This window comes from Bos indicus x Bos taurus, chromosome 8 (genome assembly GCF_003369695.1).
Source record: "Bos indicus x Bos taurus breed Angus x Brahman F1 hybrid chromosome 8, Bos_hybrid_MaternalHap_v2.0, whole genome shotgun sequence".
NCBI lineage: Eukaryota > Metazoa > Chordata > Mammalia > Artiodactyla > Bovidae > Bos > Bos indicus x Bos taurus.
In genome coordinates, this window is record NC_040083.1 from 22,308,574 (window position 1) to 22,326,240 (window position 17,667).

Consider the following 17,667-nt stretch of genomic DNA (forward strand, 5'->3'; position numbering starts at 1 on the left):
GAACAAGTGATCTTGTCTAAGTTTCTTAGATTCCTTCGAGTCAGTAACACCCATGTCACCCAGTGGCTATAGATATTGAATAGATACTCTACACAAAAGCCATTTACATAGGGCCTAATGGAGAAGTTCTATGTAAATGCTCAACTTTCTTCCCTTTCATTATTTTATCTGCTGTCCTAACAATTATGTAAATATTCTACATGCGGTATTTTTTTTACTTAGTCTTCAAGGTCAAGATAAAGTACTTTAAATCGGCAGTTATAAAGAGTTTCTCCTGCCATTGTTTTCACTGTGTCTTTTTCTCAATAAACTGCACAACTTAGCCTTCAGATTTACACATCTGATTTTTGTGAGCAGAGTATTTACTAACATATAAACATAGAATAACTGGAATTTTTGATATTTGTCTTTCAACCTATTATTTATAGACAAAAACTCCTGGATCTGCTAAAATTTATCAGAATTTGAAGGCCTGAGTTGGTTGGTTCCCTGCTTCCTCCTCTTCCAAGACCAGAGGTGGAGGATTGCAAAATCTAAAACCAAAAGGAAATGATTCATACTAGGGAAATCTCTGATACGTCAGGTTCAAGATCTTTTATCAGAAGGGTTTTGTTGTCCTTGTTGATTCACTTGTTCAAATATGTATTAGGCATTAATTAATTATGTATGGTGCTCCATGCAAGGCACTGAGGTGAGTAGTCCACGCTCTCAGGGAATCTCTAATCTGGAAGGGAGAGAAAGCATGTATTTAAATAGCCATAATGCAAGGTAAACTTTGGTAAGCACCACAGGAATGCTGAGGTAAAGTATTATAGGATTTCAATTGATGAAAAACTAATTTCCTATGGAGGGGAGGTGGAAGCACTTTTTATGTTTTATTAACAGTAAAGGAAGAGCTTAGAAGATGCTGCCATTAGGTGAGACTTAGGTTATGCATTAGAGACCTAGGACCTCAGTCATGAGGAGAGAGAGCTTAGGTGACTGTGGTACTTGGATCCCAGGAGCCTCAAAGGCTCCAAGGACACTGTTGATCACAGATCAGTGTGGGACAACACTTTGGTGCACTTGGCCTATCCTCAGTTATGGCTCAATTCACCATGCACTTGAGCCTTTTATTTTTCTGACTTCCTGGCTAGCTGATGAACTCCTGGAGTGCAGAGACCATGTTTTCCTTTTCTAGTACAGAGCCAGGCTCTATCAAATTATGCTCCACACACGACTGTGTTACAGAAAGGAAGACTTACCAAACCAGAGAAGCCAGGAAGGAAGAATGGGTTTCGGCATTGCCTGTGTAGTTTAAATGCTTCATGGATAGAAGTTTCAAAGTCTGGCAAGGATAGCGCACTCAGGTCATGTAAGCAGGAGGCTGGGGCTGGACGACTCCCAGAAAAGACCAGAGTTGGCTGGGCTACAGTGGCACACTGAGCCCCAGGGAAGGTGAGACTATGGCATTACTCAGCCTTGCTCGGTGAAGAAAGCTCTATTCTTCTCTCTTGGCCTCTGGCTTGAGGTTAGTGGTAGTGACATAAGGCTCAAATTCAGGCATGTGGGTATGAAGATGCCTAAAAGAGGGGGTGCGGAAATTGGAGTGAAGAATTGACTCAAGAATCATAGCTCAGAGAATTCATTTCAGTTTTCTCCCAAATCTTCTGGCTGCATATTCTTCTAAAGGGGTAAGTGATCATTCTGAAAATATCTGAAATGCTAAAGGGGTAAATAGATAATTCTTTAAGAATAATATGGAAGTGTAGTTTGGGAAAAGTATGGGTTCTTTTCTGTCTTCTGAAAGGTAAGATATGGATAAAAGTATATTACTGGCCAACTAACTTATTGCTGTAAGAATTGGGAGGCATGAAAAAAGTCTAACCCTGGGGAAAATGCTATCTCTGCACCCTCTTCCTTTTCACTATATATTTATTTTTAGGCATAATTGTGGGCCCGGTGCCCAGTGTTTTCCAGAAAGCAAGAAAGGAGTTTGTAGAAAAGGCCAATATAGCAGACTATATATTCAAGGACAGAAATTTAGTCAAGTGTCTCTCAAATTAAGCTTCTTAGACTAGTCTGCTTCAGAAGCACCTAGCATGTGGATTAAAATGCCAATTCATCAGCCCCATCAAAGACTTAATCAGAATCTCTGGGAAAAAGGTTCAGAAATCTGCATTTTAAACACACCCCAAATAATTCTGGTGTACCCTAAAATGTGTGGATCACTGCTACATTCTGTAGCTTCTATGAAACCAAGGAGTGCCTTTCCTAGGGTTTGAATATTAAGCTACCAAACCAATGCTTTCTAAGGCCTCTTTCTGCCATAAGCCCTGGAGCAGGGAGCTGGAAAAAGAGGAGGCAAGGCTGAATGAGACAAAATAGGCATTGAAGGATGATGCACACGGAGGTGTTGAGGACATCTTAGGAGCTAAATACCAGGGTCAGAGCAAGCTGGAAATCATCGTTTTGAGAGACAGACAAAGCAGACAGAAAGAGGAGGTGCCAAACGGCTAATCAATGTAAATGATTAAAACCCCAAGTTAAAAATGAGGGAGCAGATTTGCAAAAGTGAAAGAAGGCCAGGCGAGTCAGGGAAGTGGGCAGCCAGGTCTGGGATGGCTACAACTGGCAGGATCCAACTACACAAGGCTAACTCCCTCCTTGGTCAATAGCCTTTAAATGTTTCCTCTAATAACAGCAACTAGTGGAATATACAGTAATATGCAGCCATCAATTTCCTCCCAAAAAACAATGTCCAGTTTGAGCTCCCAAGCACTGCAGAGGTGATTGACTGATGATAATAGTTAACATTTATTGACGATTTCTATGTACCAGGAGCAATTTTAAACATCTTTCAAGTCATTTAATTCTCACAACCACCCTTTGAAATAGGTACTGTTAGTTTGGCCATTCTACAGATGAAAAATTGAGGTAGAGAAGTTGAGCAATTTGCTCAAGGCCATGTAGCTTCCAGGGGCAGAGCCAGGATTTGAAACCAGGCAGTCTCGATCCAGAGTCTGAGTAATTATCTACTGTTTTTGCTGTCAGATCCAGAGTAGATATGGCTAAGGACTTTACACAGAAAACAACTCTCAGTTGCAATCAACTGTATTGATTCAATCACTAGTGTTTCTATTATAATATCTGTAAAATTAAGAAGGAAATTTAGAAATTTCTCTTAGTATGACTATAAACTGTTTCTGTTTAAAAGGCATACAGTGTCTTATATATTAAAGCTAATATTTGACATTACAAGTATCAGATCTGTGATGTGATGTGGCTTTCAGAAGAAAACATGCCAACATAATTTTCAGGGTAAGAAGGTAACCAGAGAACCAAGAACCTCCAAAGATACAAGTATGTGCATTTGCGTGTGTGTAACAAACTTCTACTCTTTTGTTCTGTATCATTTTCCTTTTCTTTCTTTCTTTTTGGCTCAGATTTTGAGGACTTGTTCAAACATTTTTTAAACGTACTTCAGCACGTACAGAGAAGAAGCTATTCCTTTTATCTCACATCCTTAGAGTTTGTCTTCCTGTTTGAGACTCGAAGGCACACCAAGGCCAGAAGGGAAGGGGAATACTTAAAGAAAGCAAGTCCAGGTTGATTAAGAAAGCATTATGATTATAAACAAAATGGAGCTACCCTCAAATTGAATGAGAAATAAATGAAACGTTTCCTAAAGATTTTATTTTATCACAGTTACAGTTTTATGCACATTTATAGATTGCTTTCTTTCCTTTTCAATATCCAGCATTCAAGGATATCCTGGTAAAGTCTAACCTCTCAAAATGCTGACGGCTATTGGTGACTGGTATATAGTTACCCTTAACTAAAAGCTGTTCTGTTGTTCCTCATGCATAGCTGAAAGCCCCTGAACATAGCCAGCAACTGAAACCACAAACACATTACCCCACACTGGAAGTCAGAACAGTAGAAAGAGGGACAGAGACAAAGCTGTGGAGGAAAAAAAATGTGAATTTAACATTTTTCTTTATAGCCGAGAGAATAAAGACCAAAATAGTATGTTTTTAAGTTTATGTGAACACATTTAATAATTTTACACTTTCCTCTAAGAAGCTGCAGGTTTAGAAATTCTCATTATGTATCCAGTGCAAGGCATATACCATAGAAATTAATAAATATGAAAATTCAATATAAACTAAATTATGGCAGCAAAGATAAATGTACAAAACATATATGTTCTGACATAATTCTGTCACAAGGAAACTCTCCTTTTCTTTCACTTTTTGTTTTTCTACTCTCTAAAAAGTTGTTATGACCCCTGTACCCAAAAAGCAGCTTAACAGCACAATTGTGTTCAAGGATAATTCTCTCTACTTATTGCAACACTACCAAGGCAGCCTTTTTTGATGATCCTCTCTCTCTCTTTCTATGTCTTGTTCTCTCAAACACACACATACACACACTCCAAATAAATTATATAAAATTAATTCCTGGCCTTTTGGTGAATTACAGGAAGTTAAATAAGAAACCAAGTTGTAGAAAGAACATAGTAAGAAAGAAGAGGAATTCTTGGCACTCCTTTTTATGTTTATCAGAATAGTTGAAAACTAAGGAAGCAAATTAATAAAGTTCAAAATAAAATATTTAGAAATTATAGCAAGCAAAATTATATATGTGACTCAAATTATAGCTACACTTTAGAACCTGTTAAAATCAGTTTCAGATTTATAGCACTCTTTCTAAATCACTTAAAATAGTTTTTCCCCCAGACATAGCACCTGAGCTGAATTCTGTGTGTACCAAGCAATTCTACCTACACATTATAAGGTTAAATCACATGTATGTTCCTTCGGACCTATCTGTATGTTGGAAGGCATACAAGTGATCAGAAAGACCAGGGGTAGAAAATGATAATAATTCCTATCTCAATGCACAATCTCCAGAGTGGTTGTTGCCTTAAGGGTGTTAGTGATGTTTGTGTGAGTGTTTCCCTTGGCTTTAACTTATAAAATGACAATGATCCAGCAAATGCCTCATGACTGGACATGGACTGCCTATACTTAGAAGATACCAGGATGGAAGACTTCTATCACTTTCCAGTGCCTTTTTTAAACTTCCTACAACCCAGACTTGAGAGAAAATAAATCTGCTGGGGCAGTGATGAACTACATTGCAAAAGATTCAGAAAATATCCAAAGTAATGAAAACACATCTATATTACCCTAAGATTTTTTCTTTTTTCTGTTCTTTGTTTTTCTTTTTCTCTCTTCCTTTCTCTTTTCCCTTCCTGTCCTTTCTTTTCAATTTTTATATTCTGCCTGATCTCCCTCAAATCCAACACTTCTGAACCAGACAGGTGACTTTAACTGATGATGGGCTGCCCATTAGGCTGTGCAAATAGCTCCCTGAAAAGTCAAGTAAATAATTAGGTGCGAAGAGAGAAGAAGCCAAGAGTGTTACCAAGGTGGTAACAAAAGTCCACTTACCACATTTTTAATTGAATAGTGGTAATATAATTTGGAAGCACAAAGACTCACCTGATATTTAAGTGGATGGTTTCTTAAGGAATAAAGAGGAATAAAGGAATAAAGAGCCTTAGGAATAAAGAGCTTCCATCTGAAATTATTTAATGTGTTTGAGTCAGATCTTTTGGAAATAATAAACAAAAACACATCTAAAATTTGTTTTATTTATACTTAATTCTGGAGAAACATTAGATACACACAAATTGAAAGAAATGAGCACAAGTTCTCTTTTTCTTTTACATGTACTCTTTAAATTAGGATTTCTTCTAGTTTAAGAGAAAAAACTGCCTGTAAAAAAGATTCAGTGACTTCTATGCTGGCAGTTGATATCATATATTTTGTAGGTTATAGTACATATGTTCCTATCCTACTAAGTAAAACAAACCAGGTAGATAAAAGGTTAATCTCTTCTCTAAGATTAAATGTCTCCATTTTGCGAAACTTTAAGAATATATAGCTTGAAAATAAAAAAAAAGAATTGTATAAGAAAAATGTGAATCATAAGAATTTTTATAAATTTGTTTTACTTACTATTAAAAGCAGTGTTGTCCCAAGAAACTTGAAAATCCCACAGAGTTATGTGGTCAGTAATATGCCCTATACAAGAAAGAGTCAGCAATTCCTCTGGGAGCAAGTGACTTACTTTTATTATTTGAATTTTTTTATTGGAATATTTCATCAGAATCACATGAAAACCACTTCTTCTGACATTAGATGGTACCGTGGGGTGCTGTACCCTGCCTCCTTACTTAGTTGACTAAATAAATACGTTATTTTCTTTGATTCTTCTGGATTATCACATGGTACATGTGCAGAGCTGATCTCCCCCATACTCCAGTGCCAGGCGGTCAGTGTGATCATTTCTTGTTTCCAGGAAAATTTTAAATTGGAGCAGCAGAATAGGCAAAGCTGGACCTAGTGGTAAATTAGTTTGATCAGCATTTCTCAGTGTTTACTCAAAAGGTTCCAATACTCCTTTGTGAATGCAGGCAGTGAGTTCTATTATTCTCAGTATGACCAGTGCCTCACACAATACTAGCTGCACAGTTGACTCTCAATATGCAAAATTCAGCTAGCATTTATTTTTCCACTTGGATAGCCTGACATGCTACTGGGGTTATGCCAGTGTAGGCTGCCCGCACTCAGATACACATATGTTCTTTCTCAAGAACTACAGAATCTTTCCTACCCTGAGACAGGAGTGAGAGGCCGAGTAGAGACATGTAGCACTAACAGACCGTCTCCTGGATGATGCCTCTAGGCTCAGTATTTTACATACACTGTGGTGTTTAGTCTAAATTTTTATCCTCATTTTATACATTAGAAAGTAGGTTCGGAACAGTTTGATCTCAAAGTCCTTCCTAAGGAGAACTGGGTTAAGATTAGAATTTAAATAAAAGTTACAACAAATAATAAGTTAACTCCATTTATTTGATGGTGGTTGAGTAATTACCATGTACCAGAAAAGAATTATGTGAGTCTTATTAATTTTTTCTGTCTTCAATGAAATACATGCACACTATAAAATATTAAGGCAAGTCTTGGAATACAATCTTTGCAGGCCCCAACTCATACCCTCAATTACATTTTTAAGTCTTTAGTTTTATTAGAGAAATAAGATTCTTCCTGACTTATTTCTAACTGCATTTGAAAGGATTTATATAAGATTTATTTAGAGTGAAGCCCATGAAAGCTTGTTTTTTACTTTACTTTTTTTTTTTTTAGGCTCATGTCAAACTGAAAGAGAAAGTAAATCAGGCAAGGAAACCTCTGTGGTTTTTTCCTTTTTACTACAATAACACTCAAATGGTATGTACACAGAAAAGGCTGTATTTAAAGATTTATCTATATTATTATATCACAAAATTAAAATTTCCAAATGGATTGAGATGAATATTTATGGGAGCTATGGAAAACTAAGGATTAAAATCCTTATATAAAAAAGGATTACACAAATGTATAAGAAACTTAGTAAGATCACTATGCATACATAGGAAAAAAAAGATACAGTTTATCCAAAGGGAGATAGAAGTGGCTTATGACAAAATTTTAAATCATTAATGTCATTAATAATTACAAATGAAAATTAAAATAATAATGACATTTTATTTTCTCCTATTAATTAGCATGAAAGTGAAATTCACTCAGTCATGTCCGACTCTTTGCAACCCCATGGACTATATAGTCCATGGAATTCTCCAGGCCAGAATACTGGAGTGGGTAGCCTTTCCCTTCTCCAAGGGATCTTTCCAACCCAGGGATCGAACCTAGGTCTCCTACATTGCAGGTGGATTCTTTACCAGCTGAGCTACAAGGGAAGACCTTAATTAGCATGGTTTGTTCAAAATATACAGTGCAGGTAGAAGTATAAATTTAGTCAGCAGATTTGGTGAAGCAATTTGTAATTACGTATCAAGGAAGTTTTAAATATGTTGGTAGGGTTCTAATCTGAGGAAATATTCTGAAATACAAGCAAATATTTAAATATAAAAATATTCTTTTGTAAAGTAAAATATCAGGAAGCTTAAACATCCTTAAATAAGAAGCACATATGAAGACCATTTAATTACAGTGGAAAATAAATTCTTATGACCTAATAATAATGGAAAAAAACAGGCTATAATACAACACAATATGATCTCAGGTGTAGAAAATGATACTTATAGAAAGATAAATAGCAGTGATAATAGTAGCTATTTCTATTTAATTATTGATGATTTCTATTTTTGCCATGTTTTTCTATATTTTACAAGTTTGCTTTTATAATAAGAAACGTATTATGGAAGAAAGAAGAAAAATCAAAATGACAGCAAAACTCAAATTATACAGATTAAATAAGATGCAGAAAGAGAATATGAATTTAATCCTTGACATCCCTGTTTGGCATAAGGTTCCCTTGTAGTCCACCTAGGGTCAAAAATCCAACTCAAACAGGGCATTGGTTTACTAGACCACAGGGTTTATATAATAAGCCATGACTTAGTGGCCATCTGAGCAAATAACACCATTTAGGATATCCAGGGCAGAGGAGTCTACAGCCCAGCCCAGTCTGAACTCATCAGACCCTGCATAGCACATGTGGTTAATGCCTTGCACCACATCTGAAGCAGAATGGTGAATAACTAGAGTCTGTCCAAGACAGGTGGGCTGAAGTGGTATAATGTCTGGAAATCTTATGACTTATCAAATTAAAATTCCCCCTTCATTTCTTATTACTCTCATAATAAAGTCCAAAACCATATAAGATTCAGCCTCATGAAACTCCCTCCCTTGCTCACAAAGTTCTAACCTCTCATGTTCCCTTTAATATACTCAATTCCTCCTCACTTCAGAACCACCCAAGTACCAACCACCCAGCCTAGAATACCTTATTTCACCCCTTCTCACCTCTGTCTCCTCCACACACATACTTTCTTGCCTGACTAATTCCTAAATATTTTCAGGTCTGAGATCAAATATTCTTTCCTCAGAGATACTTCTCTGACCACCTACCTAGGAAAAGTGCTCCTGTTATACACTTTCATTTTTACCCTGTGGCTGTCTTTGGTTAATTGCCTTTCTAATGTCTGTATTTCTTGCTAGATGGTAAACTTTGTGAGGACACTGCTAAGAGTCTTATTATGCGTCTTAGTCCATTCAGACTTCTGTAACAAAATACCACAGACCAAAAGCTTATAAACAGCAGACATGTATTTCTTAAGGCTATGGAGGCTGAGCTGTGCAAGATCAAGATACTAGCAAACTCATTGTTTGGGGAGGATTCTTCCTGTGTCCTGTGATAGAGCAAGGGAGCTCTCTGGGGACTTTTTTTAATAAGGGCACTAATCTCATTCATGAGAGCGCCTCCACCTCATGATCACATCATCTCCCAAACATTCCCCTTCCTAACACTGTCAACATTGATAGGTTAGAATTTCAGCATATGAATTTGGGGGGAATGGAATCATTTAGTATATATCCCCAGAATGTAGTACAGTTTCTGAACCATACTTTGGGCCATTTGTTGAATGAATTCCATGAAGTGTATCTGTCTATTTTTCTGGCTACCTTCTACTTGTATAGTTAATTTCTCCTTAATGCTTAGAAAATGGGGTTAATCTGATAAAGAAAAGACAAGTAAGAGAAGAGGGAATATGATAGCTACTCATCACATAGACATTCTGTGCAATTCTATTTCTTAAAAGATATGGAGAAATTTCTAAAAACTAGGTTAAAAATGAAAGTAACACCCTTTGTAGTAATGAATTCCCTTTTATGAAGTGTGTGCAATTCATATTTTAACACAAGTGTGGGTTAGAATTGTGAAAGAGATTCCTATATTGGGCAGGTGGATTTGATGACTCTTAGGATCAATTCAAAGAGTATGACTCTACGACCTAGCAATCTCTTTGGCTGTAGAGGCACTACATGAGAGAGAGATTTAAGACAAAACAGGGCATGGACTAAACAAAGACAAGCTTGGGGAAGAAAAGGAAATGTAACACTGTCTCAAAGCGTTTGATCTCAATCATTTCGAACATTTTCTGAGACTGGGGTTGGCAGGCCTCCCAGAGAAACCAACACAAAGCAACCTAACTGGGCATCACCAAACAAAAGGAGACCTAAGCTGAGAGATGAGAAGATGAAAGCCCTGCATTTAGATTTACCGAGGACAGGAGGGGCTGGGGGCAGGAAAGACAGGCATTCTCCTCGGGGTCCTTTCAGTTCACTCAAAGGCACACCTCTGAAATGAACATCCTCCACAGAGAGAGAGGGTAGTTGCCTGAGAATCCAGAAGTCAGGGCATTAATAAACATGGCTTAAAGAATTGAGTTGAAATGTCAGTACAACCGCTTTATGTATCTTCACTATCCTTAACCCAAACTTGTGTCATCATTCTGGAATGAGCAAGACCTGCTCAACAAACCCAGCTTTTATCATCTCTTTTGTATCTGCTTAGTCAGAGTTCAGAAATCGTCCAATGGCCTTCTCACTCTCTAATCCAAAGAATTAATGTTGTTATGGAAAGAAAAACAACTTCCATTTGTTCAGAGAGAAAGACCCACACAATGCCTTTGAGGTGAGAAAACTGAGTTATGCTAAGTGGGGATTTTTCTCTACTACTCTGTGGAGATTCCCGATGAAGTTGAATACATTTCTTTTTTCAATTTTGACTGCTGCTAAAAATACTTAATGCGTACTGGGTGCTCACCCTGTTGCAGGCGAGGTGCTGAGTGATTTGTACACATTATCCTCTAGATCCTAACAACAGTCTGAAAGTAGATGCAATTATAGTGCCTTTTCTAGAAAGGCCCCGGAGCGGTAGATTTTCTACCTCAAGTCTGCAAGCTTCTGAGGCCAAGTATGAGGAAAGTGTCACATATTTGAACATCACCTATTGGGTGAAGTTCAGCATAAAAATTTTGTGATCTGCCTTAACGGATTAATCACCCTCACACTCCTTGCTGATAGTGGACAGAAGTGGACCCAGCAAAGAAAGTTAGGCTCAGAGATGGTTCACATTTGCAAACTGGTGCTCTCTCTCCTATAAGAATTGAGAACAGTGACAGTATTGAAATGAGAAAATGTAATATTACATTTAGCTGTATCATAAAAATGCAAATAGTCTACAAAGTAGAGAGAATATCATAATAAACGCCCATATACCAATCACCTTACATTAATAATTGCTATTATTTTACCATATTTCCTTCATTTATTTTCTCTTTGCTCAATTGTTTTAAAGTAAGCCCCAAGTATCATGACTTTAGCCTCTAAATGTTCCAGTATGCCTCTGATATTTTCACTGTTATCTGTTTTCTACCTTTGTCTTGTCATTCATCCATCAACTCAGATTTTCTCACTTTGAACCTGGACTATGCTCCTTCTACTGTCTTACTTCCTTACTGTGTGTCAGCAGAAGAAAGCCACTGAATAAGCTATACATTGTTGGCACTGGGAATATAGAAATAAATAACCCAATATCTCTACTCCAAAGAACTTGGGACCTAATGGCTCTCAGAGAAGTCCTCCATGATTTGCCACTTCTCATAATATACTACCTGTATGCCATCTCTGGATAGCCACTTACTTGCTCTGTTCCTTTTGGCTTTATTGACTATGTCAAAGCCTTTGACTGTGTGGATCACAACAAACTGGAAAATTCTTAAAGAGATGGGAATACCAGACTACCTTACCTATCTCCTGAGAAATCTGTATACAGGTCAAGAAGCAATAGTTAGAACCGGACATGGAACAACGGACTGATTCCGAACTGGGAAAGGATTATGTCAAGGCTGTATATTGTCACCCTGCTTATTTAACTTATATGCAGAGTACAACATATGAAATTTAACTTATGTGCAGAGTACATCATGCGAAATGTCAGGCTGGATGAAGCACAAGCTGGAATGAAGATTGCTGAGAGAAATATCCATAACCTCAGATATGCAGATGACACCACCCTTATGGCAGAAAGTGAAGAGAAACTGAAGAGCCACTTAATGAATGTGAAAGAAGAGTGTGAAAAAGCTGGCTTAAAAGTCAAAATTCAAAAAACTAAGATCATGGCATCCAGTCCCATCACTTCATGTCAAACAGATGGGGAGACAATGGAAACTGTGACAGACTTTATTTCTTGGGCTCCAAAATCACTGCAGATGGTGACTGCAGCCATGAAATTAAAAGACATTTTGCTCCTTGGAAGAAAAGCTATGATAAACCTAGACAGCGTATTAAAAAACAGAGACATTGCTTTGCCAACAAAGGTCCATCTAGTCAAAGCTATAGTTTTTCCAGCAGTCATGTATGGATGTGAGAGTTGGACCATAAAGAAAGCTGAGCAGAGAAGAATTGATGCTCTTCAACTGTGATGTTGGAGAAGACTCTTGAGAGTCCCTTGGACTGCAAGGAAATCCAACTAGTCAATGCTAAAGGAAATCAGTCCTGAAAATTCATTGGAAGGACCGATGTTGAAGCTGAAGCTCCAATACTTTGGCCATCTCATGAGAAGAACTGACTCACTGGAAAAGACCCTCATGCTGGGAAGGATTGAAGGCAGGAGGAGAAGGGGTTTACAGAGAATGAGATGGTTGGATGGCATCACCGACTCAATGGACATGAGTTTGAGCAAACTCTGGGAGTTGGTGATGGACAGGGAGGCCTGGTGTGCTACAGTCCATGGGGTTGCAAAGAGTTGGACACAACTTAGTGACTGAACTGAACTGAATGCCTAAAAGGTATCATTTTAAGTATACAAATGCTACAACAAAAAATAGTGTGTTGCAAAAATTAGAATGCAGAGCCTGGAGACAGGGGGTCTTACCAGTTATTAGCTCTGTGACCATGGGTAATTCATTGTATCTCATCAGACTTTATTTCCTTATCTGTAAAATGAGAAGATTAAATAAAATAATTTCTATGACTTCCTCAGTTCAATTTTCCCCTTATTCTATTCCAAATAATTGAGTGAACCAAATTTATCAGCAAATAGTTTTTGTACTGTGGTATATTTTGTATTCAAAGCATTTCTGCCTGTATTTTTTCTGTCTACAGTGAATAAAATAGAAAGTTATAAAAGAAATTACAAAGAGAATTTTGTAACAGTTAGTAATCTACTTGTGCTGTAAGCTACATTGATTTTTCTCTCTGAAATCGCCCTCTAAAATCTAAGTTATTCCAAAGAAATCATTTTTTGTGTGTTTGGCTGTGATGACAAGGCCCAAATTGCAAATGAGTATTGTCACTGGTTATAGAGAGAAGTGTCTGGGGACAAAGCCAAGTGGAATTCTAATTGAACCCAAATTTCACCAGTCTTTTTTGGTCTCTCTACTACACAACTTTAACTCTTAACATCTTTAACATAAAAGAAAACACTGTTAACCATTATTTACCTAGGTTAAATGTGCCCACCACCTAGAAGTGAAGTTGGGAATCCCTGATTACATCTCTGTAGTCTTAGCCAGTTTCTAGTATAGGGCAAGATTCACATTTTTACATATATAATATATACTTTATATATATCAAAGTTGCCAGTGAGTAACTAAGTACTAATGGAATGTTCTCATCTCTAGGATTCCATCTGGTCTACCATTTGTGCACCTGTTCGCAGTTCCCTCCATTCCGTTGACTCTTTGTGACCCCATGGACTGCAGCACGCCAGGCTTCCCTGTCCTGCACCATCTCCTGGAACTTGGTCTAACTCGTGTCCATTGAGTCGGTGATGCCATCCAACCATCTTGTCCTCTGCTGTCCCCTTCTCCTTCAAAGTTTCCCAGCATCAGGGTCTTTTCTAATGAGTTAGCTCTTTGCATCCGATGGCCAAAGCATTCTACTTTCTAGGATGTGTCATCCTCTTTCCTTCTGCTTTGCCTTTTACCTTATTTTCACTCCTCTAGTCCAGACCAGGGACCCCTCTCATGTTTCTCAGAATCCTCTGTTGATGGCAGCAGTTTTAAATTCTGATTTTCTGAAGGAAAACATTTATCTTTAAGATTTTGGGAGGAGGGATGGCTTGAGTGTTGGTGGTGATAAAGAGATAAATACTAAAGAGCAGAATGTGAAATGCAATAGTATTTGAACAGATTTTAAGTTCCATTTCCCAGTCCCTTACTTGGGTTTTCTTCTATTCTCTTATTTTATCATTGAAAAGCTAGGCAATCTTCTCAATCCCTCATTTCAGATCAGCAAAAGGTTTATTTTCCCAAAAATAACAGCAGGAGACAAATGTATGTATTTGGTACAAATATGGAGAGGTATTTTGATCACATCTGATAAAAATTACCCCTGAACAACAGAAATGAAAATGGAAAAATGTCCAAATTTTGAGAGATGTTAGAATCCAGGATAATCTCTAAAAGATTTAAATATATGAAGAAACAGTGCAAATGATATTCTTCCATACATATACAGAAATCCCATTTTCATAAGGAGTTGATGTTAGTTTGGGCCCATTCCATCTACAGTTTTCCAAGACTGTAAAATTAGAGCTCTTGAACATTGAACTTGTAGCATAAGTGTTTCTTAAAGGGTTATATTTAAAATAAGATGACAAGACGAAGTATGAGAACATAATTCTGAGAAGGCATTTAGCTTAGGAAACCAGAAATTGTATACCAGTAGAGAAAAAGTGCTCTTGCCTGGAAAATCCCATGGACAGAGGAGCCTGGTTGGCTGCAGTCCGTGGGGTCGCTAAGAGTCGGACAAGACTGAGCGACTTCACTTTCACTTTTCACTTTCATACATTGGAGAAGGAAATGGCAACCCACTCCAGTGTTCTTGCCTGGAGAATCCCAGGGACGGGGGAGCCTGATGGGCTGCCGTCTATGGGGTCGCACAGAGTCGAACACGACTGAATCGACTTAGCAGCAGCAGAGAAAAAGAATGATGTATCAATTAGCAAGCTATACTTTTCCTAAATGCCAAAGACATTAATATCTCAACAAGTGAAAAATATATTAAGAGTTGGTTAACTAATATCAAGTCAGTGATTTAATTTATATTCAGAAGGCTTTAACATATTAATTCTAAGATACTTTTAAAAAGAACATAAAAATCACTAATATTCATTATGTGTCAATAATTACTTTTAATTTTTTATTGTTCAGCTGCACTTAAATAAAATGAGAAAATTAGAATTAATTTGGTTAGGAGGATTTAATTTCAAAATATTCCTCCTTTCTCCTCACAAGTTTTCATTATGGGCCAAACCCAAAAAATATTCCTTTAGGAAATTATACAATTTAATCATTTTATGTATCCAGTTTTCTCTTTAAATCCTTTTGGAGGCATAATGGGTATTTATACACAATTTCAAGAGATTAAACATAAGAAAATAACTGCTACCACAAGCTAATGGATACTTTCAGTTCAGTGCTTTACCTCTCTGGTGGTGTTCCTGTTATTTTTCTTAAAACTTGAACTCTCCCTTGAATAGGTTTCATCATATCCCAGTTCAAATTTATGAATTCAATTACATATCTTTTGCATCTCGTTTTTCAGACTGCATCTACTGAAGTTTTTAAACTTTCACTAGTTTACAACCATATGTATAAAGAAATACACTTTTCTACCCAACTTAAAAACTAGAATAAAAACTGATTCACCCTAATATTTAGTAAAGTTCATTTATTCAGCATTCTGTTAACTAGAACTCATTAACAAGCATTTATGGCCACGCATAGTACCAAAAATATTCAGTTGTCAAAATGACACCTCTGTGGCATTTAACATTTGAACAACCCGGGATTAAACCCAGATCTCCCACGTTGTAGGCAGACGCTTTACCCTCTGAGCCACGAGGGAAACCCTTGAAAAGACAATAAAATATAAATCACTCTATAGCTTTGAAAACTGGTAGTAGAGCTTCCCTGGTGACTCAGCGATAAAGAATTCTCCTGCCAATGTAGGAGACACAGGTTTGATGCCTGAGTGAGGAAGATCCCCTAGAGAAGAAAATGGCAACCAACTCCAGTATTCTTGTCCAGAGAATCCCATAGATAGAGGAATCTGGTGGGCTACAGTCCATGGGGTTGAAAAAGAGTGGGACACAACTTAGTGACTAAAACAGCAACAATATGACTTTTACATATTATAATTGTTATTATCACACTGATTTTATCCACAAATGGCCTTTTTTTATTTTGTCCTTACTCAAGTTTCATGCATTCTGGAATTCAGAGACCAAGCCCATACCCTTTGTTGTTTTATAAATATCAATTGTCTTGCTGTCCCTATTATTCCCTCCCCTTATCTTCTTAGATCTATCCTTTTAAACCACAGTGAAAACTGTATGCTTGTTATATAAACAGTATGCCCACATACCTGCTGTTGCTGCTGCTAAGTTGCTTCAGTTGTGTCCGACTCTGTGCAACCCCATAGATGGCAGCCCACCAGGCTCCCCCGTCCCTGGGATTCTCCAGGCAAGAACACTGGAGTGGGTTGCCATTTCCTTCTCCAATGCATGAAAGCGAAAGGTGAAAGTGAAGTCGCTCAGTCGTGTCCAACTCCTAGAGACTCCATGGACTGCAGCCCACCAGGCTCCTCGGTCCATGGGATTTTCCAGGCAAGAGTACTGGAGTGGGTTGCCATTGCCTTCTCCAGCCCACATACCTACATATACATAATTTCATCTTTGTGTTTTTCTCATAAAAATTTTTATTTTCTATTTTTCCTCTATTTCCTATTTTCCTATTTCCATTTTTATTTCCTATTCTGTTTCATGTCAAGTTTCCCATTCTGTTTAAGGAATTTGTTAAAAGTGATTAAAGTGATCTGTATGGGGAAAAGGGTGTAAAAACAGCCTATTGAAAGCAGAGGATAAACCTGCCACGCAAGGACAGTCCACTTTTAAAGCTAAGAGCGAATACTTACATACACAGCTAGAGGTTTAGCCCTAGGGCTTTTTATATTATTATTTTAAAGAAATATTAATTTATTTGGCTGTGCCAGGTCTTAGTTGCATCATGTATCTTCTTCACTCTTCATTTGGGCACGTGGGATCTTTAGTTAAAGCATCTGAACTCTTGATTTGTCAGGTGAGATCTCATTCCCTGACTAGAGATTGAACCCAAGCCCCCTGCATTGGGAGTGCTGTAGTGGGAATTGCTAATAATGTACTTTCACAGCCTTGAGAAATTTCATAGAAATAGCACCTGGAAAAATAGCATATATCAAGAAACTGTGTTGATGATTATTTTTCACGTTTTTCTTAGAATAATAGCCTTATTACAGACCCCAAGGCCAGACCCAGAAGGGAGTATGACTGGGCATGGACCTTGGAACACCGGGTCGGCATTAGGTATGAACACTGCCTACGCACTTGCTGATTGTTCCTGAGACTATCCCAGAAGGGAATGGCCTGGGGTAAAAACAAGGAGATCTGGACTATGTCAGTGTAGTGTCTTGGGAAAGAAAGATCAAAGAAAGTTTTGTAGTTTGCAGTTAGAAATAAAAGCTGGACTCAGAGTGGACTCTGCACCTCAGTCCAATAGGGGCTGCAGGTCCCCAGACCCATTGCACCAGATTTCGTGTTCTGTTTTCATTCTCGATGCTTGCTCCTGGGCCTTTAGGGCAACAGAGCGAGAAGTCTTAGTCACTAGACCACGAGGGAAGAACATAGCACTAGTTCTTAAGAGAAAGTAAAAGCAGACAAATGAGATAGAATCTTGTGTTGGGGCTAAACATACATTCTTCTGGGGATGTATTGTTTTGA

At 37.6% G+C, this 17,667-nt stretch overlaps 1 long non-coding RNA gene across 1 annotated transcript; it reads left to right on the top strand.

The window, feature by feature from the left end:
- Positions 1–1,217: 1,217 nt before the first annotated feature.
- Positions 1,218–14,250, top strand: LOC113896966. The gene is made up of 3 exons (XR_003512203.1): positions 1,218–1,673; positions 7,203–7,286; positions 13,529–14,250. It is a non-coding gene; the product is annotated as an uncharacterized LOC113896966 (long non-coding RNA).
- The last annotated feature ends 3,417 nt before the right edge of the window (positions 14,251–17,667 follow it).